Source organism: Apodemus sylvaticus, chromosome 23 (assembly GCF_947179515.1).
Source record: "Apodemus sylvaticus chromosome 23, mApoSyl1.1, whole genome shotgun sequence".
NCBI lineage: Eukaryota > Metazoa > Chordata > Mammalia > Rodentia > Muridae > Apodemus > Apodemus sylvaticus.
Genome location: NC_067494.1, coordinates 20,921,459 through 20,945,175, shown reverse-complemented (window position 1 = coordinate 20,945,175; position 23,717 = coordinate 20,921,459). Strand labels below are relative to the sequence as shown.

At 45.0% G+C, this 23,717-nt stretch overlaps 1 protein-coding gene and 1 pseudogene across 2 annotated transcripts in view; one reads left to right on the top strand and one right to left on the bottom strand.

Moving 5' to 3' along the window:
* Nhsl1 (NHS like 1) overlaps window positions 1-23,717 on the top strand; it is a 230,695-nt gene that overhangs the window by 7,316 nt on the left and 199,662 nt on the right. The window lies entirely within an intron of this gene.
* Window positions 10,901-11,727, bottom strand: LOC127674193 (mitochondrial fission regulator 2-like; annotated as a pseudogene).

The window sequence follows — 23,717 nt, the reverse complement described above, 5'->3', positions numbered from 1 at the left end:
AATAAATAAGTAAACAAACAAATAAGAATGGCCAAATTACTGTAGTAACACCCACCTGGTTGCGGGAGTGGGGCATGTAGAGGCTGGAGGATAGGGAATTCAAGGCTAGCCTGGGCTACATAAGACTGTCAAAGAAGAGGAAGGAAAGGAGGAAGAGGAAGAAGAAAAGGAAGAGAAGAAGAAGAAGATCTTTTTTTTAATTTAGATTTTTATGCTAAAGGATTAAGTATTCACGACTAAAAAGATCCCTTTTCCATCAACATTTTATTGATTAGTTTTTATTTGCAGTCTGAGGAAGAGGCTCCGGGAATACCTTCCCAGTTATTCACTACTTAACATGTGGCTGTGTGGATGTTCCCATGCAGAGGGGTTGGTCACTTCCCAACAGATTGGGCAGGCGTTTCAAGTTTGCATGTGTTCTGCCCACAGTGCATTCCTGCTTTTTTTCCTCCGATGTAAAATGGGCTGGTGTCATCTTGGAAAGACAACTGTGTTTGAATGAACTTGCTGCATGCGTGAGGTACACGTGATTGCATCACGCAGGGAGACTAGAGGGATCGGATACCCAAGCCGACATCACAGGAGATTGTGAGCCACCCAATGCGAAAGCTAAGAACTGACCATCTCTCAGCTCCTTGAAAAAATTTTTAGTAAAATGGAAATATTTGAGTTCCTTAATATTTTGGACGAAAGTTGTAAAGCAGAAAAGTAAGGCACTATCTTCCTTTTGCTTTAAAAAAATCTTTAAATCTTTTTAAAGATTTAAAAATCTTTCAGGAAAAAGGTTTATTTTAATGTTCACTCATGTGTATGGTGTGTGTCTGTGAGTGTATATCATATATGTTGGTACCTGCAGAGTCCATAAGAAGGCTTTAGATGCCCTGGAAATAGAGTTACAATTACTGGCTGGCTTTGTGTGTCAACTTGACACAGGCTGGAGTTACCACAGAGAAAAGAGCCTTAGTTGAAGAAATGCCTCCATGAAACCCAAGCTGTAAGGCAGTTTCTCAATTGGTGATCAAGAGGGGAGGGCCCCTTGTGGGTGGGGCCATCCCTGGGCTGGTGGTCTTGGGTTCTATAAGAAAGTAAGCTGACAAAGCCAGAGGAAGCAAGCCAGTAAGGAACACCCCTCCATGGCCTCTGCATCAGCTCCTGCTTCCTGACCTGCTTGAGTTCCAGACTTGACTTCCTTTGGTGATGAACAGCTATGTGGAAGTGTAAGCTGAATAAACCTTTCCTCCCCAAACTTGCTTCTTGGCCAAGATGTTTGTGCAGGAATAGAAACGGTGACTAAGACAAATTGGTACCATCATAGTGGGGTATTCCTGTGACAACCTGACCATGTTTTGGGGAGGACTATGGAAGGACTTTGGAACTTTGAGCTAGAAGAGTCACTGGGATGTTAAGAGCTCTGTGCGATGTTCTATATGAGCTTGGAAGATGATGTTGAGAACAGTGTAAACAATAGAGGCCTGGCTTGTGAAATTTCAGAGGGAAGGCTGTAGACTCTTATCAGGGCTGTTTTGATTGTGAAGATTCTGTGCTTTTGGTTAGCTGGGGCTGAAAGAGTCGGCTGTGACAAACAAGATATGGGAGCTACTAAAGCAAAACCTTCGCATTACTGGAATGATTGATGCTGGTTAGCTGGAGCTAAGAAATTAGCAGAGATTAAGACGAGGCCGGCATCACTAAGGTGAAATCTTCTGGGAAGTGTTTCCTGAGAGCACAGAGAAGCTGTGTTCCAGAGGCAGGCACCATTGTACCTTGTGTTGGCAGCCAGACTTGGTAATGTGTAAGAGTCACCCAGGTGGTACTTGTTCTGAAACATGAAGGGGTAGCAGCTGATGCTTGGCACTGTGAGAGGCCAGGAGAGGACATTGGTGAAGGTGCAACCTCAGTGGCAGTTGAAGGCCCAGGACTGAAGGGGTCATGAAGAGAAGTTGAGGTTTAGCACCCCGAAAAGAACCTATGAGAGGCTATTGAGTGCTGTCCAGTTACAGCAGAAGACAGCAGTGTTTTGAAGATGCCAGTACTGTGTGATGACCACCAAGAACAGCAGCAGCAGTGGAGTACAGGCAGCTGGAGTCTAGAAGATGAGGTGTTTGCTACAAAGGGCAGAGCTGGAGAAGTGACCCAAGCCCTCGAAGGAATCCAGAAGATTGTGAGTGGATCCCAGACATTGGCCAGTTAGAGTTTGCTTTTGCTTTTGATTGTGACTGTGCCCTGATATTTTTCCCTTTTGAAGTAAGAAAGTATTTTAGTAGAACCCACAGTTAAGAGACTTTGAATTGCAAAAGACTTTGAATTTCAAAAGAGATTGGATATTTTAAAGGAATTGATATTTTAATATGTAAGAATTTGCAATGACTGTGGGACTTTTAAAATTATTTAGATCTTGGGGATGAATAAGAAAGTAAAGGTTGAGGCTTAATAGTGATGTGATTGTGTGTCAAGTTGAACAAGGGGTCATTTGTACTGGCTGGTTTTGTGTGTCAACTTGAAACAAGCTGGAGTTATCACAAAGGAAGGAGCCTCCCTTGAAGAAATGCTTCCATGAGATCTAGCTGTAAGGCATTTTCTCAGTTAGTGATTAAGGGTGGGTGGGCCCATTTTGGGTGGTACCATCTCTGGGCTGGTAATCTTGGGTTCTATAAGAGAGCAAGCTGAGCAAGCCAGTAAGAAACATCCCTCCATGGCCTCTGCATCAGCTCCTGCTTCCTGATCTGCTTGAGTTTCAATCCTCACTTCCTTTGGTGATGAACAACAGCAATGTGGACGTGTAAACTGAACAAACCCTTTCCTCCCCAACTTGGTTCTTGGTCATGATGTTTGTACAGGGAATAGAAACCCTGACTAAGACACACATTGTTGTGAGCTGCCTGACATGGGTGTTAGGAATGGAACTCCAGTCCTCTGGAAGAACAGTCATTTCTCCAGACTTTAAAGTCAAAAGAGAAAGAAAGAAAGAAAGAAAGAAAGAAAGAAAGAAAGAAAGAAAGAAAGAAAGAAAGAAAGAAAGAAAGAAAGAAAGAAAGAAAGAAAGAAAGAAAGAAAGAAAGAAAGAAAGAAAGAAAGAAAGAAAGAAAGAAAGAAAGAAAGAAAGAAAGAAAGAAAGAAAGAAAGAAAGAAAGAAAGAAAGAAAGAAAGAAAGAAAGAAAGAAAGAAGAGAAGAGAAGAGAAGAGAGGAGAAATCAAACTTTGCTGGGTATGGTGGTGTGCATTGCAGCCCCAGCACTTCAGAGGTTGAGTCAGGGGGATTGCTGCATATGTTGAGCCAGCCTTGTTACATAATAAGGCCTCCCAAGTGCTGGGATTTCAGGCTTGTGCTGTTATGCATTGCTTTATTGATCCTGGGATTGAACCCAAGGCTTTGTGCTCGACAGACTAATACTAAACCAACTGAACTACTTCATCACTGGCAAAAAAAATGTCAAATTGTAAGTATAAATTAAGATGGCTTGTCTCTAACTTAGAGGCCTGAGAACTTACTTGTTTAATTTTGTTTCTGCTCAGGTTAGTTTGGCTTTTCTGCCATGGATGAATTCTGCAAACATTGAAATTCCAAATGAGCAGAGGTTTTCTGAGGACCATGCTACTTCTGTGTATTGCTTTCAATGGTTCTCTCTCTTTATCTGTTCATTTCTGTCCCCCTACCCCATTTCTTTCTTGTCAGGGTCTAAAGCAGTTTAGGCTGGCTTAGAATTCTTGATCCGATCCTCCTGCCTCCGTTCCCCTTTCCCCATGGGCTGGGATCTCAGGCGTGCACCGCCATCCCTGGCTCTTGGCCATCCACAGTTGTCAGTGTTCACCTCAGCAGTGCTTTGGGAAAATGTGGAGCTGGAGCTTGTCTTTCAGTGGACCCCAAAGGAAAGGGCACGGAGGTCCCAGCCTTCATTCCCTTTGCTTCTGAAATGGTGACATGTTCCCACAATGGGAGGAAATAGAGGCTAAAGGGCTTGCGAAAGAAAAAGAGGACAGCCACACGAAGGTCCCTGGAGAGGGCCTGCCGCGCAGCCTAAGCCCCGAGGCTGAACCCACGTGACAGAGGAAACCCAGCCCCCTCAGGCTGGGTGCATCTCGGGCCAGCCTGCTCCAACATTGCGTGCTGCATTTTCCAATACTACCTGAGCCTGCTGCTAATGATGACACTCCTCCCTTCAGAGGAGGGAACAGAGAGAGAGAGAGAGAGAGAGAGAGAGAGAGAGAGAGAGAGAGAGAGAGAGAGAGAGAGAGAGAGAAGAGAAGAGGAGAGGAGAGGAGAGGAGAGGAGAGGAGAGGAGAGGAGAGGAGAGGTAAAGAGAGGGGGGATAGAGAAGAGAGAGGGAGGGGAGAGGGGGTAGAAAGGGGAGAGAGAGGAGGAGAGAGAGGGGAGGGAAAGGGGGCGGAGAGAGATCTGCAGGGCAGCATGCCCCACACTGCGTAGTGGTGGAAGGGTGTAAGTGCAGCACTTGAGGTAGACGCAGAAAGATGAGGAATTCATTGGCTACTTAAAGGGCTAAAGGCCAGCATGGACGACAAAAGACCCAGCCTAAAAGAGAAAAGGGCTGGAGTCTGTCATCTATCTTGAAGTTAAAAAAAAAAAAATCACAGAGTCTGACTAGGTATGGCGACCTACTCTGAACAACATGGGAAGTGCCTGTCTTTTGGGCTCTTCAAAAAAAGGAGTGTGGGGGATGTGTGTGTGTGTGTGTGTGTGTGTGTGTGTGTGTACAGCCTGCAGGAGCCAGTTCTTTCCTTCCACCACTAGTTCCAGTTGCAGATACATCAGGTTTGGGTTGCAGTTACTTTTACTACTGAGTTCTCCCGAGGCCCCCCCACCCCCACCCCCAGCTCCAGTAAACGACTTGCAGATGGCAGATGTGAGACCAGTATGCATGGTTCTTAGTGAGACCTCGGGCACACAGTTGACCCTTCTATCCCACATTTGCCGCTTTTGCCTTGATGACAGGAACAGCCGAGGTAGCAGCACATTATGTCCCCGTCCCCGCTGACGGTTGGTCCAGAAGGCTGGAAGAGAAGAGCTAAGTCCAGGGGAGAAGTGGCGGGAGAGAGAAATGTGAAAACATGAGCGATTGGAAAGCAAAACATCCTGCACTGCTTCTGGACGCATCTGTAGTTCCTGTCAGGAATGGGGGAAGGGCTTTCTCTCTGTCTTCCACACGGTTGAGCCTGGGGGGCTGGGACTGCCAACCCTTCTCCTGGGACTCTCCTGTAGATGTCCTTTTTCGTTCTCAGGCCCTTTCTCCTCTCATTTCCTCCTATTGTGGGAACTGGGAAGCCAACTCGGCTCCCACTGAGCTTCCTAGCTGTGGAAGAGCCGGCCCCCCACCCCCACACCCACCCCTGCCCCCCACCCCCGCAAAGCCTCACCGCCTAGGTTTCTCCAGACTGCAGTCCACAGCCTTCCGTTCCAGCACCATGCCCTGGATCCGCTCAGCACTGACTGCTCCGCACTCAGCTCCTCTGGGCCTTTTGGAACCCTAAGACCATTTCATTCATCTCCTTGTTTCCCACACATTCTGAGTCATGAGCCATCACCCGGGCTCGGTTCAAAAACAGAGTCTCAGACCCCGCCCCTGGAGATTCTGAATCAGAGGCTGGGCTGAGGCCAGGAAGAGCCTGGGCCAACCAGGCCCCCAGGTGGTTGTGATAAACCGAGTTTTGGAAATACCAGGCTATTGTGTATTAGGAATCTGCCCAGGTGGTGGAGTGGTTCCCCATTCACGGAGGGCATTGCTTGGCTAGAGCTGTTGCTGCTTTCTGGATTCCAAAGAGAATCACACAGTAACCCTTTTGTTGTCTGCTTCTGAGCTGGGATCTGGCTAAGCAATGCAGTCTTCTCTCCAAGTGCCAGCCAGCCTTAGCCATTTCTTGAAGATCTGAATTAGAAGTGGCCATCTTTAGGGGACCTCTACCTTAAAAGATCTGTCTGTAGGTTTGTGGAAGGGTGGCATTCCCCCGTATATGAAGTTACTGCTTTCAATATTTATAGTATATCTTCTAGAAATTATGTTTTTAAAACAGTCAGAAGCACATACCTGTAATCACTGAATCTGGGAGTTGGAGCCAGAGGGTCAGGAGTTCAGGGACATTCTGGACTATTGGACAACTTTTCTAAAACATAATAAACGCACCCACACAATTTCTCCTAATAGAAACTCTGGCATGAGACACCTCCCCCCCCCCCCCCCCCCAGGAGTGGTGATTTTGTTATCATTGCCTTTTGTCATTTACTCTTGCTTTCTTTCATGGACATAGAAAGCACATCCCCCACCCCCACAAGGGCAGAACTGTTTTACATCATTCCCACGGGGAAATCTGTTATTATACCTCCCCTGATGGTTATTATACCTCCTGTCGGTGTGTTATCAGTGATAAGTTATTTTCTTCCATGGATGCGGGTTTATTGGGAAGCTGCTCTTGGGTGCATTCACTGGTCTTAAAGACCGAGGGCCAGGGGAGTCAACATGGGGAGAGAGAAGGGGTCGTTGGGGGAGAAAGATGCAGAAAAGGCACTAGCCAGGGGGAGGTGGGAGAGGGAGCCCTATCAAGTGTGCAAAATGACTGGATTATATAAGGAAGAGCCTTTGGGGGAAGGGCAGCTCGGCACCTGGGCTGGAAGGTTCATGGTTGGGGACAGGGTATTCAAGGTAGGGACTGAGGGATGCTGGGCCTGCTTCAATATGTACAATATGCACCTCAGACCCCTTGTCCTGGGGTCAAAAGCCAAACAGCAGCCTACGAAGGCTTGCGAAGTGAGGAGTTTAGCACTTTTCTATCTGACCGTGTTAGGTATCTGATAAAAATGCTCCTTGTGCAGAGACGGAGAGAAAGCAAAGGAAATTGAATTAGGTAGGCTCTGGTATGCGTAATCGGATTATGCCTGATTACACTGAGAATTACGCTGTTGAGTGTTCCTTTTGCAGTTCCCCGCTGATGCTCCCAGCTGATGATCTGGCTGCCGGGACTGTGCACAGATGAGGAAAGCAGTCAGTATTCCACAGGCTATCCCAGCTGCACTAGCAATTCAGCTGGTGGACTCCCAGTGAGCACCGGGCCCATTCACTACTCAGCTGGTGCACTCCCAGTGAGCACCGGGCTGCATTCACTACCCCCCGCACGATGGCTAAGGTTTGTTGCGTGCCCAGCCAATGCCCTTCAAAGGGCACTGGGTGAAACGTCCCCTCTTCCTCCGCGTTCCTCCAGCCCTCTGTGGGAGCTTCACCTTCATGACTTCTTCTGTCATGAAAGATTTTCCTCACACTCACAGCAAAGTGCTAGTGCGTCTCCCCTCCACTTTCCAAGCACAGGATTTTAGGAGTTGCCTTCTTGCTCTTCTTTCTCGCTCTGTAGAAGCAAAGAATCACCTTCACTGGTCAGTATGCCTTCTAGTTGGTTTCTAAAAATGAACTGCTTGTAAATCGTATATGTGAATTCCAGATCGGTGTTTTGTATTTTGGTATTCTGTCTGGACTCCACGCCCACAGTTACCTGGCAAACAGACAGGTAGGCCTGGCCCACTATAAAAGGGGCTGTTTGCCCCTCCCCCCCTCTCTCTCACTCCCTATGTTTCCTGCTTGCTTCTCTCTTGCCCTCTTGGGCTCCCCCCTCTCTCCCCTTTCCTTCCCCCCCTCTCTCCACATGGTCATGGCCGCCCTCTACTTCTCTCCTCTCCTCCCCCCCTCTGCCTTTCTCTGCCTCTACTAACCTCTTAACCGCATTCCCCCATGCCCTGAATAAACTCTGTTCTATACTATACCGGTGTGTGTGGTCCCTAAGGGGGAAAGGGATGTCTTGGCATGGCCCTCAGTTATGAACCTGAGATCAAACCTGAGATCAGAAGTCTGTGACGGTTTTGTACAGAAGTGGCCAGTTAAGACATGAGCGCGGAGCGTGGACTCCAGTCACTTGGACTTACAAGGCCTGCTTTGTGTAGTTAAATAGTTCTTCTGAACAACTGAATTGCACTCACGATAGAGGTCCTAGGAGGGGATGTACTGGAAAACCATCAGTAGACATGTTGCTGAGACTCAGAATTTATTCCTGTGTTCTGGAAAGCCAACCGTGTTTTCGATGTAGGATCACTCACTGAGAACAGTACTGTGTCTTACAGCAGATCCCCTGGTGGAGATGGTTCCTTCTGTATGGGTCTAGCGGAGGAATATGCCTGTCAGACCAACAGGTACCGATGTCAATTCTTCTTTCTGTTTTTCCTTACAAAGGAGATTAAGTTAAGCCGGGGTATCCCTGAGTGGGAGAGATCGCTTGCCAAACTTGTGTAAGGCACCGGGGCAAAACCAAAGCCAACAGCGACAGAAGGACAAGAGGGAAAGAAGCAAACAACCACCCCCCTTCTCCTTTTCCCAGCGCGGCCATTACACATCTGTCTCCAGTTGCTTGCCTAGGTGGGGGCCTCCTTTGGCAACATATGCGTGTGTTTATTTACATTTAGAGGATTTTTACATGTTTATTACATCAAGAGGAGTTTTAAAACAGGGGCTGTCAACTCTCTCCTGTCTGCAGCTTTGGTTCTTGTTCTCTTGATAACCTTAGATCTCTTAAATGTGGGAGAGCTTAACTGAGAAATCAGGGTACAGAGGGATCCAGAGACCGGAGCCAATGGTAAAGGCAACAGAATGAAGCCTTGTAAACGGGCCTTGTAAACGGGTTTGGGAGCGATGTCTGTGCGCCCCATTAGTACTTATTATATACTCTGAACATGCTATTTATAAACTGCAAAGCCCAATTATAATAAATTATTGTATTTAATAATTAACGTATATTAATGTTTGTAAGGCAGCATCTATACCTAATATTGATAGCCTATCTATTGCATGTTTGTTTCATTTAGCTTTCCTAACATTTCATAAGAAGGCCTTTTAGGGATGAGGTAATGGTGCCACAGAAATGTAAATTTGTTCACAGGTTACTCCGTTTATCTGGAGAACCCCTCCCCCTCCCTCAACCCCCCTCTCCTCCTCCTCCTCCTCCTCCTCCTCCTCCTCTTCCTCCTCCTCCTTCTTCTTCTTCTTCTTCTTCTTCTTCTTCTCTCTCTCTCTCTCTCTCTCTCTCTCTCTCTCTCTCTCTCTCTCTCCTTTGTTTCTTTCTTGTATGCATGTGTCCACTGGTATCTGTGACACTGACTCCGCTTCTCAACATGTTCCGTTCTTATGCACAGTTCTCAACATGTTCCGTTCTTATGCACAGTTCTCAACATGTTCCGTTCTTATCCATTTCCCTCCAAAACAACTTTCAGAGGTTGAAGTTTTGATCCTCCTGCCTCTGCCGCCCAAGTGCTGGGAGCACAGGCTCCTGCCGCCATGGCCAGCTTCTGTTCGCTTTTTCCACTTTTCAGTTCCCCATGGTACTGAAAAGCATCTGAGCTTAGCCAGGGCTTTGCAAGTATTTTGTATTCTGCTTCGAATCTTTATTGTGCCGCTTGCCCAATAGCACATGGCCCCCAGGGACAAATCAGTCACCCACTGACCACGCTGCTGTGACTCTACAGAGAGGGAACCGAGTTTGTCTGGTTCTTTGCGCTGCCCTGGAAGACAGTTTAGCCTCTAAACACGGAGTCTTTGTTAGCGCTTCCCGTCTTTCTGGCCTCTTTTCCTCTGCCAGGCATTCATGGTCAGGGTCAGAAGACAGGAGTCACATGAACAAATTCAATTTCAGGCTTGTTTTTGGTTAAGTGATATGCTGAGGTTAAAAAACTCTCCTCTCTTTTCTCTCTCCAGACTTACTACATTCAGATGATCTGACCCTGTGACTGCTTAGTTTTACTTGTCAGTGTGAGTGGAGGACCAGAAACATTGATAAAGTTAGCTCTCTAGTGTCCCCACCCCTGTCTGCTCCTCTGTTCTGTTTTTTTGAGATAGTGTCACCTGTAGCCCAGGCTAAGCTCAAAGAACCATGATAGTCTTGAGCTTCTGGTCCTCCTAACTCTCCCTCTGGAGGGCTGGATTGCAGGTGGATTCCACCATGCCCAGGGCAGGGCATCAAACCCAGGGCCTCTCGAATGCTTAGAAGAGCTCTCACTAACTGAGCTATAGTCTTTCTTTCTTTCTTTTTTAAGATCAACTTATTATAAAATCTGCTTCCAAAAACAAACAAAAAATAAGGTGCAAATGTAATTACAAACAAAGGGAACACGCCAGCAGCCTGTGTGTACAAAGCCAGTGTGCATGAGATTTATCAAGGGTCTCCTTCTACTTGCAGTACTTTGCAGTCAAATAATTTATTACCTCAGGAAGTTTTAGAAAGTTCAACCCTATATGACTAAATCTGTGACTATCTTTTTTTTTTTTAACGGTGACTATTCTTAATGAAAAAAAAAAACATCTTATGCTTATTAAAAATCTATGTTGTTGAAGGCCAAATAAACCGTATCACATCAACTCACCAGACTGAAAGGAGCCTCAGTAGGAAGCCATAATTTTAGGAAACTCACTGAACTATGTATTTCATTTTCAGTAGCAGTCATAGAAAGTGGGGAATCTATATAGCCAACTCTCTTCAGTAGCCAGTTAAATGCCACATCTTCCAAAAGCAGGGACAGCATTCTCAAGTGTCTTCCTCAGGCTGGGTGGAGACAGGTCCCAGAGTACAGCTTGATCACCCTGACAGACGTGGTAATTCTCTGACAGGCAGGGAAGGACACCACACGTCTGGATCTGTCCTTCCCAGTGTGAGCACAGCTCTTGCTTCTGATACCCTGGATAATACCCTGCATTTGTATTATCAGTCCTTCTCTTAGACTTTCTGTTGAAGAAACGTGATGTCAAAACCTTGAAGTTTCAGGACTAGAAAACCGAGAAACACTCCTAAGACCTATTTTCTTTGTCAAAGGAATCATATTGAAATGCAAACTTCTGCCTCAGTGCCTTAGCTATTAAAGACATCAGATCCCATTCTGAACACTGTCTTTTCCTCTTCTGAGCTCTTGCTCCAAGCTGGGTCCATCACTGAAGTTGATAAAGCCAGTCTCTCTGCTCTCTCTCAGGTCCTGCACTGCCACAGTCGCAGCAATCTGAGACCAGAGAAGAGTCAGCTCATCTTCAAGGGCGGCTGTCTTTTTAATTACAGCTTCACTCACAGGCAGATCATCTGTCTCTGTTTTGTTCTGTCTTAGAGCAGGTGACAGCCAATGCCAACTTAATTTTGAAGGATGAAAAGGAACAGTTTTCCCTTCTGCCTTCTTTTTCCGTATGCTATGTCGAAATCTGAGACAACTGGCTGCCGCTTCATTTGCCACACACAAACATCAGCAAAAGATTGAACCATAAATTCATCATCATCAGATTCACGGGTGGGATCAACTCAAAAGCAAGGTCTTCGGCAAGGCTCTAAAGGAAGCATTTTCCCAATAATACGAACAATGCTCTGCCTATCTGACCCATAGTCTTTATTTTGACAAATCAGCAAATCCTATATATAAAGCTGGTTTACAGGAACACCAAAATATGCCAGCATATTTCTCTCTCTTTTTTTTTTGTTTGTTTGTTTTGTTTGTTTGTTTGTCGAGACAGGGTTTCTCTGTGTAGCCCTGGCTGTCCTGGAATTCATTCTGTAGACCAGGCTGGCCTCGAACTCAGAAATCCACCTGCCTCTGCCTCCCAAGTGCTGGGATTAAAGGCATGCACCACCACCGCTTGGTGCCAGCATGTTTCTTAATAGATTCAGAATGAAAGACATTGGTGAAGCAAGCCCAAGAAAACATTGTACCATCCCGCTGCATTGCACGCCAGCAGGCTGCCGGGGAAACTCTGAATGCAATGCTGGGCAGCTGGCCTCCTGACAGTAGCAGAGCTATAATCTTAACAACTCTCTGCTTCATTTACTGGTAAAAAAAGACTTTCAACTCCATGTTGCTTGGCGGTGGCACCAATTAAGAGACTTGTGACTGATAGCCATTCCCTTGAACCAGCTGATCCCAACGGTGGCCCTAGAACCAGTGATATCATTATCTGCTGGTGGTCTACTAGACCCCACCTACCCCTGATACACTAACCCTGAATCTCTGGTCTGGACCCTGCAGGCTTACTTTCTGTCCATAGCCACACAGGTGATGTGAGAGCATCACCCTAGTGTTTGGAAACCACCAGCTGTGGATGTAGATGGACGCCAACCGGCCCTACTGCCAGAGCGTTGAATCATCTTCAAGATCTTAATTCCTAGCTGTTTTTTAATGGTGAGCAGGATATGGGCTTGAGAAGGAACATCGGGAGTCTTTCTGGACAGTAGGAGGTGCAGCTAGTATATTTGGGCATTAGTAACCTGGCCCCTGGGCTCTTTAGTCTGGGATCGAGGATAATTTCTCTTTTCCCAGGGACTTCAAACAGTGTCTAGGGAGTTACGGAGGTGATTCAGCATAACCACAAGGCAGGGATGAGCTTTTGGACTGAAATCCTAGGAGGGAGGGTCACTTTTTTTGAATACTGATTATATACGGCTTCATTTTGAGATGTTAGCTCGAGATTGTACATTCTAGTGTAGCTAGGAAAAAGTAAGAGAGGTGAGTGGGGTTTTTACATATGGATGAGCCGGATATGAATAAACAGGAGACAATTCTGTAAGTGTGAATTAGTGTGGTACTTTATTGCTTATAGTTTTACCTTAACCCACTATAAATCAACTTTTAAATTTATTCTTGTTTATGTTATTGATCTGTATGTTTTTGCTTAGTATGGTACAACTCACTGCAATTTGGGGATCTTAACAGAGAAATAAAATGAGTTGGCAAAAGCCAGTGGAGAACAGTGGTTAAGAAATGAGATTCATCCAATATATACAAAGAACTCAAGAAGTTAGACTCTAGAGAATCAAATAACCCTATTAAAAATGTGGTACCGGGCTAAACAAAGAATTTCCAACTGAGGAATACCAAATGGCTGAGGAGCCTTAGTCATCGGGGAAATGCAAATCAAAACAACCCTGAGATTCTACCTCACACCAGTCAGAATGGCTAAGATCAAAGACTCAGGTGATAGCAGGTGCTGGCAAGGATGTGGAGAAAGAGGAACACTCCTCCACTGCTGGTGGGACTGCAACCGTAAAACCACTCCAGAAATCAGTGTGGTAGTTCTTCAGAAAATTGGACATAGTATTACCTGAGGACCCAGCTATAAGCATATATGCAAAAGATGCTCCAATATATAACAAGGACACATGTCCCACTATCTTCATAGCAGCCTTATTTATAATAGCCAGAAGCTAGAAAGAACTCAGATGTTCCTCAACAGAAGAATGGATACTGAAAATGTAGTACATTTACACAATGGAGTACTAATCAGCTATTAAATCAATGACTTCGTGAAATTCTTAGGCAAATGGATGGAACTAGAAAATATCCTGAGTGACATAACCCAACCACTAAAGACCACACATGGTATGCACTTACTGATAAGTGGATATTAGCTGAAAACTCTGAATACCCAAGATACAATTCACAGACCACATGAAGCTCAAGCAGAAGGAAGACCAGAGTGTGGGTGCTTCGGTCCTTCTTAGAAGGGGGAACAAAATACTCACAGGAGAAAATATAGAGACAGTATAGAGCAGACTGAAAGGCCATCCAGAGACTGTCCCACCTAGGGATTCATCCCAGATACAGTCACCATACCCTGACACTATTGTGGATGCTAAGAAAGGCTTGCTGAAAGGATCCTGATAAAGCTGTCTCCTGAGAGGCCCTGCCAGACCCTTACAAATACAGAGGCGGATGCTCACAGCCAACCCTTGGACTGAGCATGGGGACCCCAATGGAGGAGTTAGAGAAAGGACTGAAGGAGCTGAAGGGGTTTGCAACCCTATAGGAAGAACAACATCAACCAAGCAGGTCTCCCAGAACTCCCAGGGACTAAGCCATCAACCAAGGAGTACACAAGGCTCCAGCTGCATATGTAGCAGAGGACGGCCTTGTCAGGCATCAGTGGGAGGAGAGATCCTTGGTTTTATAAAGCTCGATAGATGCCCCAGTGTAGGGGAATCGAGGGCTGGGAGGTGGATGGGGGTGGTGTTGGGGGGGGGGTGGAGGAACACCCTCATAGAAGTAGGGATGGGGGGAATGGGATAGTGGGTTTCTGGGAGGTGGGGAAACTGGGAAAGGAGATAACAATTTGAAATTTAAAGAAAACATCCAATTAAAGAAAGAAATGAGATTCATTAGCTGGTGATCCTGAGTAAGTGACTCAGTGTCTGTGTGCTGAGTTTTCTCCTCTGTAATACAGTCAGTGCACCCACCGATACTGTAGACCACTGCTTTGGGTACACTATGTGCCTATAGGGGTACCTGGCTTAAACAATAAGAATGTCAATGAGTAATAAATATCACCTATTACTTTGTTCTGGTCCTTACTTGTTGTTCTAGTAGTTTTCTTTTTTTCTTTTCCTTTTCCTTTTCCCAGGGGATTTAAATATGTAAATTTAGCTGGACATGGACATGATGCATACCTTTAAACCCAGCACTGGGGAGGCAGAAGCAGCTGAATCTCTGTGAGTTCAAGACTAGTGTCAGAGTGAGTTCTAGGACAGCCAGGAGTGGTACATAGAGGGACTTTGTCTTGGACAAAGCAAACCAACTAAACAAATCTAACTTTAAATAAGCGAAGGTACTAGAATGAAGGGTTGGGCTTATGCTTGGATGTATTTTAATGATACAGGATTTGAGTTCTGCCTAGTTGAATTTTCTAGAGACCTGATGTGATAAGATTGATACTGTTTTGGGGTTTGAGGACTTTTTAAGATAACATGGCAGTTTAGTTGTGAGGATAGAGGATCTTAGCTTAAGATATTCAGCGTGTTCTCCGCATGGTACTTCGATGGTATCTCTGATAGGAGTTTAGTTTTATGTTAGCCTTTTCCCTCTTCTCAGGCTGAGATGAGCTAAAACCAAGTTGAGGAGGAGGAGGTCTAAGTTAAGAGTTCCAGCATGTTGAGTTTATTGTATGCAGAAAATGTGTAATTTAGAAACCTGTTAAGTGACAACACTAAATTGTAAGCTGCTTTGGGTTTATGTTTCCCTGTGTAAACCATGAGTATTAGTTTGCCATCATTTATGACAAAAAATCCCTAAGGAAGCAAAAAAAAACGATGGAGGCAGGTTTACTCCGGCCTTGGATTTCAGAGGTCTCAGCCCAGCATCACACAGCCCCACCTCTTGGGTCCTGTGATGACCCCAAGAGCGATGAGCAGAGGATACATGATGGTATACAGCTGCTTACCTTACAGTGGCCGGGAATAGACGAGAGACGGGAAGCATCTGGGATAAAACATGCTCTTCACAAGCTGTCTCGTGTCTTCACGGCTGGGGGGGATCAGTCAGTCAGGGAAGTGTTTGCTCTGTGGGCATGAAATCGTGAGATTAGATCCTAGCACCCTCCTCAGAGCTGGGTGAGGCGACACATCTGTAATCGCAGCACTGGGGAGGCAAGGTTCCAGGAGGGGTCCCTGGAACTCTCTGGCAAGCTGGCCAAACCAGTGAGGGCCAGGTTCAGTGGGAGACCCTGTCTCTAAAAATAAGGCCGAGAGCAACTTGAGGAAGACACCTGATGTAAACCTCTGGTTTCCACTTGTATGTATATATGTGTGTACACATACACACACATACCACACAAGCATATACTTCAGTAACCCGAACACCTGTTGATTCCACCACCTTTCAGAAAGCACCAGGAGGGTGGACTGAGTCTTCCACACAGATATCTTTCCAGAGACATTCTAGACCCAAACTATGGCTGGGTGGTGGCGCATACCTTTAATCCTAGGCAGAGGCGGGCAAGTCTCTTGAGTTTGAGGCCAGCCTGGTCTACAGAGTGAGTTCCAGGACAGCCAGGGCTACACAGAGAAACTATGCCTTTCTCCCCCAAAGATGCAAACTATGATATCATGTTCTAAAACATGCCCAGACCCAGGACAGCCCTGCCTTACTCTCTTCACCCAAGCCTATTCAACTTTGACTAGGAGCCAAGTCACCATGTTTGAATTTGCATCAGAGAGGCCTCAGGATGGCTCACAGTTAAGAGCACTGGCTGTTCTTCCAGAGGACCCTGGTCAGATTCTCAGCACCCACATGGCAGCTCACAACCATCTGTAATTCTAGTCCCGTCGTATCCCCTGTTCTGCTCTCGGTAGGCACTTCACAAACAGGATGCGCAGACATACATTCAGGCAAAATGCCTAAATATGTAAAATAAAATAAGAATTGTTAAAATAAGCTTTTCTGGTGGGGAGAATGATAGGCAGTGATTCAAGATGGTATCCCCACCCCCGAGTGGTGTGATCTATATTTAATATGGCTCATTTGGATCAGGCTTTCAGGTTCAATTTTAGAGGTTGGTAGGGATGTATTAGGGTGTATGTGTGTGGAGGAGGGCGTGTCTTATGATATAATGATATAGTGTGGGTATCAGTCTCTGGAAGCAGGGTAGGATCATATCCAAGGAGCTTGAGTGTATAACATTGAGAACTTAAGTCTTGTGCTCAGCTGAATCCAGGGCAGGGCTGGAAGGTGAGTTGGCCACCAGCAACTACAGCTTCAGTGTGGATGGGGTAAGCTTACAGCTAAGGCAGTGACTCGGTGGCTTTCTGGGGCTGGGAGATGGCTCAGCAGGTAAAGGTAAAGGTGTCTACCACCAAGCCTGATGACCTGAATTTGATCCCCAGGACCCACATGGATGAGGAAGAGAACAGGGTTTTGTCCTCTGATCCCTTCCCCCTACATGCACACCGTGGCATTCATAGGCCAGTCCACAGTCAGTCACACTGTGCGTGTAGACACACTGTGTGTGCATGTACAAGCATATATAAATAAATGCGATATAGTTTTAGAAATGTATTTCTTGGGGACTTTAAGCAGATGAGGCACTACTGTTGCAACAGCTCTCTTAAGCCAGTCGTAGTACATTCCTATGATCTTAGCATATGGGAGGCTGAGACAGGAGAATGTCAGTTTTGAGATAACTAATGAAGATTCCACCCTAGAAAGGAAAAAGGCCTATTTAGGATTTGTTGTTGTTGTTGAAAATGGTTATTTTTATGTTTTTAAAGTTTATCTTGAAGACCATACCTGATGGCTTATGGTTTAATATCTATACGTTCTTTCAGCTGCACATAAAATACAAGAGGACGCTCATTCATTTTATATGGACATGCATTTACACTGGGCTTTTGCCTCAAGAGCGTGAGGCGCAAAGCGTTGAAGAACCCTGCGGCGCCCACTGCACATTCTTTGTAAAAGGAGCTGAGCTGTTTATAGAATCCAAGGAGCTTTGGTAACGTGCGTGTTTTTAAATCACCTCGAGCTTGTTAGAAAGGATTCCTGTCAAGTCTCATGTAGCTTTGCCTGTCAAACATGACTTGGAAATGTTTCCCCCAGTGACAGTGTCTTAACAATTTATGTCCGTGAGGGGTTCCCTGGGAACGAGTTAAACTCTGGGAGGCCACAGTTTACTTTCAACTTGGCTTTCCAAAGTGAAAATGAACTTCTGGTTTTTAAGGTGAAGTTGTGGAGGTTGGAAAGAAGTTCTCACAAAGAAGTTTCTAACTGCGCAGCCAAGTGTATTAAACAGAGCTGGTCTTCCCCATCTCTTTGAACTGTGTGGCAGTTGTACTGAACCGGACGGGTTTCCCCATCTCTGCAGCCAGAGATGGAACTTGATAGTTCTTTTTCTTTTTCCTTTTCTTTTTGTCTTTGTCTCTTTCTCTTTTTTTCCTTTTCCTTTTCCTTTTCCTTTTCCTTAGTCTTTGTCTTTTTCTTGTAGTTGTAAACATGGAGAAAGAAAGGGAAGGTCAAACACGCCCAGTCTGGAAACCTGCTCCAGTCACGTAAATCTTAGCTATGCAAATGCCTTTATGTTAATAGGAGGAAAAAAATAAGAGAGAGTTTTTGTTTTGTAGTCAAATATACCTCCACTCAGGATATTGCTTTGCTAAATTTTTCAGACTTACTGAAAACCTAAGTTGCTAAGAATTAACTTTTAAGATCATTTTTTGTAGTGCTGTTCAGGTCCTGCAGTTGGATTCTAGGTGTGGAATGTTAAGGGGTGCCTCCCATTTTTTTGATAATTGAGCTGACAGAGGATAGAGATAGGAATAATCTAGACTTATTTGTACTGTATTATCCTTACAAAGGAATATACTTCACTTTGGAGAGTTACTAGTTTATTTTTTTATTTTTTATTTTTATTTATTTTATTTTATTTTATTTTTTTTTTGAGATAGAGTTTCACTGGGAAGTCTAAGACATCATGGAAGTCACTATGTAGCTTAGGCTAGCCTTGAACTTGTTGCAGTCCTTCTGAGTGCTGGGATTACACGTGTGAACCAACACACTTGGTGGTATTCTGGTGGCACTGGGATTGAACCCAGAGCCTTGCTCCTGGGAGGTAAGGACTCTCTTACTGAGCTAGACCTTGACTCTAAAGAACTTACATTTGAGCCATGGGGTATATGTGCTTCAGAAAGACTTGGGCTGTGCTGAATTTCCTATCAGTCAGTTCCCCTTAGCTCAGGTATTTCTATTGTACTTTAGCAAGTACTAGAACTTCGCCCTGGCACCTGACTCCTCCCTCCCCACTAACTCCCTGGAGGTTTTAAGCTACAATGTCTGGGTCCTGCGTTTTGGGCCTGAGGTAAGGGTGACTAGAACTTCGCCCTGGCACCTGACTCCTCCCTCCGCACTAACTCCCTGGATGTTTTAAGCTACAATGTCTGGGTCCTGCGTTTTGGGCCTGAGGTAAGGGTGAAGCTTTGTGGTATAAGACCATCGTGTTCATCTCTTGACATCTGGTAAGGAGAAGGGAGGGAGAAGGGGAGGAGAAAGGAAGGGGAAGGATGAGAGAGAGGCTGAGGCAAAGGTGAAGGAGAGAGGGTGGGGGGAGGGGGGTATGGAAGGGGGGAGGGGCAAGGGAGACTTCAGAGGTCCTCCCCCCAAGTTCCACTTCTTCCTGTCAGGCCCTGCCTCTTACTTCCTGCCACCTCTCAGTGGCCCATTCAAGTCTGAATCCATCAATGGATTAAACTATTGATTGGGGGACCTAAAGCCCAACCTGTGTCATTATTTTGGAGGCCAGGCTTTTGAGGGATATTTCATATCTAAGCCACAGCAGTGGATCCCCACCCCGGGAAGCTTCCTGGGAAAGGTTAGTCAGAACCGTTCACTGTCTCCCCGTCCTTTTAATTGGTGCCTTTGCTGGGCTCACACTGCCCCCACCCCCACCCCCTGTATTTTGGAGATGTTCTTCTGCTAAACTCTTAATCTCCTCCTTCCCAGCATTGCTGTTGAGAGACTCAGTCCTTGGCATCTGATCCTTTGAGTAATTCTCTTTTCTCCTCTAAAAGCTTTTGTGGTCAGCTCTGTGATCCCAGTGTTTCGAAAATATTTTACACTCTTCATTCGTTGGAATGCGTATGTATTTTAATTAATATTTGTTGGTTACTTGATGAGTTGACTCTTTTTTTTTTTTTTTAATTCTGAAAAAGGTTAGTTTTTAAATCCCTACATATTTTCGCTTTATCTTTGTCTGCTTGAGAGTGGGGACATGGGGGGTGGGGGTTGCTGGCCCCCTGGATGGGCAGACAGAGAGGAAGCCTCTTGTTAGCGATGAGGTCATCCTTAGGCTACAGCGATTCCCCAGGAATGACCCTTCTAATCTCTTTGCTGTCAATGGAGTGAGACCTAGCTCTCAGCTCCCCAGGGGCTCTGAGGGTGGCCAGCTGGAGCCTGCATGCAGAACCCTACTGTTCATTTGATCCCTGTATTTTCCCTGTGTCTCAACTGTGTCCTCTCACTCTAGAAAGCCCGTTTTAACATTTTGAGAGGATCAAGGGCCAAGCGTCTGCCAGGATGGGGATGCTTTGTTCTTTGAGATAGTGTCTAGTTAGGCCAGGCTAGCCTCACGCTTGCTGTGGGCTGATGCTGGCTCTCAGTTCCTCCTCTTCTCGCCCAGCTCCCAATCGTGGTGATGACAGCCGTGTGCCACCATGCCCTTGCTGCAGTGAATTTTAGCCAAGTCTTAAACTCTGGCTCTTCCCTCCCTCACCAGTCTGTTCCCTTCTACCTCCAAATGTTCTTACCAGCACCGACCCCCTGACCTCTGCAAATCAGCAGTGTAAATGTACGGGTTCACGTGCCCCCAAGTTGGCTTAGATCGGCTGTATTGAGGGAACGCTCAGTTGTTTACTGCTCAGCCTTCGGGTTTCCAGCTTCCGAAAGCATTCTTTCCTTCCGTTCTCTTCCTGTCCATCTTCTGAGACAGTCTCTGTTCCAGTGCAGGTGGGGATGGAGAGATCTGGACTTGGTGCGTGCACTCAGTTTAGCCCCTTGCTAGAACTCTGTGGTAATCTTTACTCATGCTTTCTCATTTCCTTAAACACAACAGATTCCGGCCATGCTTAGCTGTCTGTTCCCTCAGGGTTGCAGCCATTCCACTCGCCATCTTAAGGGCTACCTCAGAGATAGCTAACGTTTCCTTCTTTTCTTTTCTAGGATGTCTGAGTTTATCTCCTATCTCCCCACCCCCACTGTTTCCTTTTCCTTAAAAAATATTTAGTCTCAGCTAAGTATTGTGTTGTGTGTTGTATATATATGTTGTATGTGTTGTGTATATATGTGTGTATTGTGTGTGTATGTGTGTGTTGTATGTGTATATGTGTTGTGTGTATGAGTATGCTGTGTGTGTGTTATGTGTGTTGTGTGTGTTTGTGTGTGTGTTGTATGTGTGTTTGTGTGTGTTGTATGTGTGTATTGTGTGTGTATATGTGTGTATTATGTGTGTTTGTGTTGTGTATGTGTGTTTGTGTTGTGTATGTTGTATGTGTATATGTGTATGTGTTGTGTGCATGTACTGTGTATGTTGTATGTGTTGTGATAGCCTGCTTGTAGTCACCACCATCCTTCACTTTAAGTTGGTGATGATATATAATCTGGAATACAGTGTGATACTTTGATACATGTAGATATTGTGGACGCATCAAATCAGATTTTCAAAATCATCCATGCATTCATACATTCATTCAGTTCTTCCTTGCTCTTTCACTATTTACCCTTTAGAATTTTACCCCAGAGATAAGAATGAACAGTCAATGCTTGCTGGGTGTATGCTGTTCTCAGTTTGGACTTGGAGTTTTTTTGACATCCCATTTTTAAGCATCATATTTACTCTTTAAAAGCTTCTCATTATGACAGGGTTAGGGTCTGGACCTTTCTTTACCTTTGTTCATGGAACGCCTAGACAAAAACAAATTTTAAATCAATCTGTCTGTCTATCTATCTATATCTATCTATCTATCTATCCATCCATCCATCCATCCATCCATCCATCCATCCATCTATCTATCTATCTATCTATCTATCTATCTATCTATCTATCTATCTATCTATCTATCTGTGTTGTATTTGAGATTCAGCCTAATGCCTCTTGAATTCTAGGCAAATGCTCTCTACCACTAAGTTCTATCTGCCACCCTTTACAAAGGTTTTATGTTGTTGGGGCTGGAGAGATGGCTCAGTGGTTAAGAACACTGTCTGTTCTTTCAGACAGAGAAACTATGATTTGCCTCGTGCTCCGGTAGGGACGTGATTTTACCAGCTGCAGATAGTTTCTGCAAGTGTTAGGAAATCTGGTGACTCTTAGGAAGTATAAAAATGCTAAAGCCAGAGAGGGGCGGTGGCTGCTGCTGCTGCTGGGGTGGCTGGTTTGTTGGTGGCTCTCTTGTCTTCTTCCAATTTCCATTGATCCCCTCCCTTAGTTTCATTAAGGTTGCATACAGGAACAAAGGTAAAGAAAGGATGCTTTATAGGAATGTGAGCATCTTACTGGTGGCTACATCGCCGAGGAGAATGTCTCTTCTTATCCAGAAGAATGCTTTATTTTTTGTGTTTTTGCTTCTACGTTTGTATACCTCAGATTGGTTTCAAATTCTTGATGTACTTGAGTCTTGAATTCCTCATTCTCCTGCTTCCATCTTCCATGTGCTGGATTACAGATATGTCCCATCCTATGCACTGTTAATTTGAATGTTATTTGTCTCCATGTATTTGACTCTAGTGTACATGTAAGATTATTTTTCTCTATAGTTTTATAATTAGAAATAACATACTTAAAGTTACTTTTTTTTTTTTTTGATGATGTTGGGAATGAAATTAAAGATCTTGTACATAGTAAGTACATTCTCTGCCTCTAAGCTACATTCTCAATCCTCAGATTGGCTTTTGGGGTCATGCTTATGATGATTGTCTTTGATTGATTCTCCTCTCCAAGCCTGAGTTCTGGGTTTCAATCTGGCGAATGCTACCTCCTCTGTCAAAAGAGTAGCATCTGAGACAAGTCATGGACTCTTTTCTGATTCCTTGATCTTCTCCTTGCTTTCCCATGGCACTCTGAGAGCGTATCTGCTGCTCTTAGAACATCTGAGGGCTCTGCTCTGGGTCTTCCTTTGTAGGAGGCATTGTCTTATGGACTATTTCCTTTCCACTCAGATACTGTTGTCTGTCAAATACATAGTCAACCACAGTCGCAGGGAGAACTGCAGGGAAGCCTGGGGTTTTGTCTGGGGAGAAACTTGATCACTAAAGGAGAAAAATCTAGGCTAAGTTTTATAGAGCAGGGGTTGAGGAGGTGACACAATAGTAGAACACTTGACAAGTATGGCAAGGCCCTGGATACCATCTTCAGCATTGCCCAAACCAAACAAATCAGTCAAGAAAGAAAATGGTCTCTTAAAGGGGGATATTAGTTTTGTATCATAGTCACAGAATACCTGAGATGAGGTTAGAGAGACTATTTAGTGGTAAAGGAGTTTACCACACAAATTTGGGAACCAGAGTTAGGATGCCCAGAATACATGTTAATACCAGGTGAGCCTGTACTTGTAATCTTCATGCTTAGAACAGGAAGACGGAGGTTCTTTGGAGCATCTGTTATGGTGTGTCCCAGAAGGCAAGAGTTCCTGGAAACCTTGTTCTCACAGTAAGGTCTGGAGATATTTGGTTAAAGAAAGGGAGGGTGGAAAATAGACAAACCAATGAAGATGAAAAATATAGTAACTCCTGATTTTATTACATTTGCTTCATTTTGGGATACTAAATACATGGTCCTCAGTTAGTGTAACTGTTTGGGAAGGATTAGTTGGTGTGGCCTTGGAGGAAGTATGGCCATATTGGAGGAGGTATGTCACTAGGAGTGGTTTTAAGTTTTGCTCATCCTCTGCCTGCAACTTGTAGATCAGATGTGATCTCTCAGTACTGTTCCCATATGTCTGCCTACCTGCCACCATATTCCTCACCATGATGACCATGGACTAACCTGAAACTGTAAGCAAGCTCCCAATATGTAGCCTTGGTCATGGCGTTTCATCATAGCAATAGATCAGTAACCAAGACGTATTACCTATCTGTCTGTCCGTCTGTCTGTCTGTCTATCATCTGTCTATTATCTACCATCTGTCTATTACTTCTGTATAATCCCTTGTCTGTCTGTCATCATGAATCTATGTATTATTCATCTATCATCTATCTACCTATCAGTCATTTGTCTGTTCGTCTGTCTGTCTGTCTATCATCTATGTGACTCCAGCTATATGATGATGTATACAGCCTATTGTTTCTGTTACTCTGAAGGATCCCAATGTAAACCTTGTCTTTTCTATTTGCTGAACTTGTTCTTTAGCTTTCCGTCCCATCCTGATTCTCTGAGTTGACAGACTATTGTTCCCTGTCC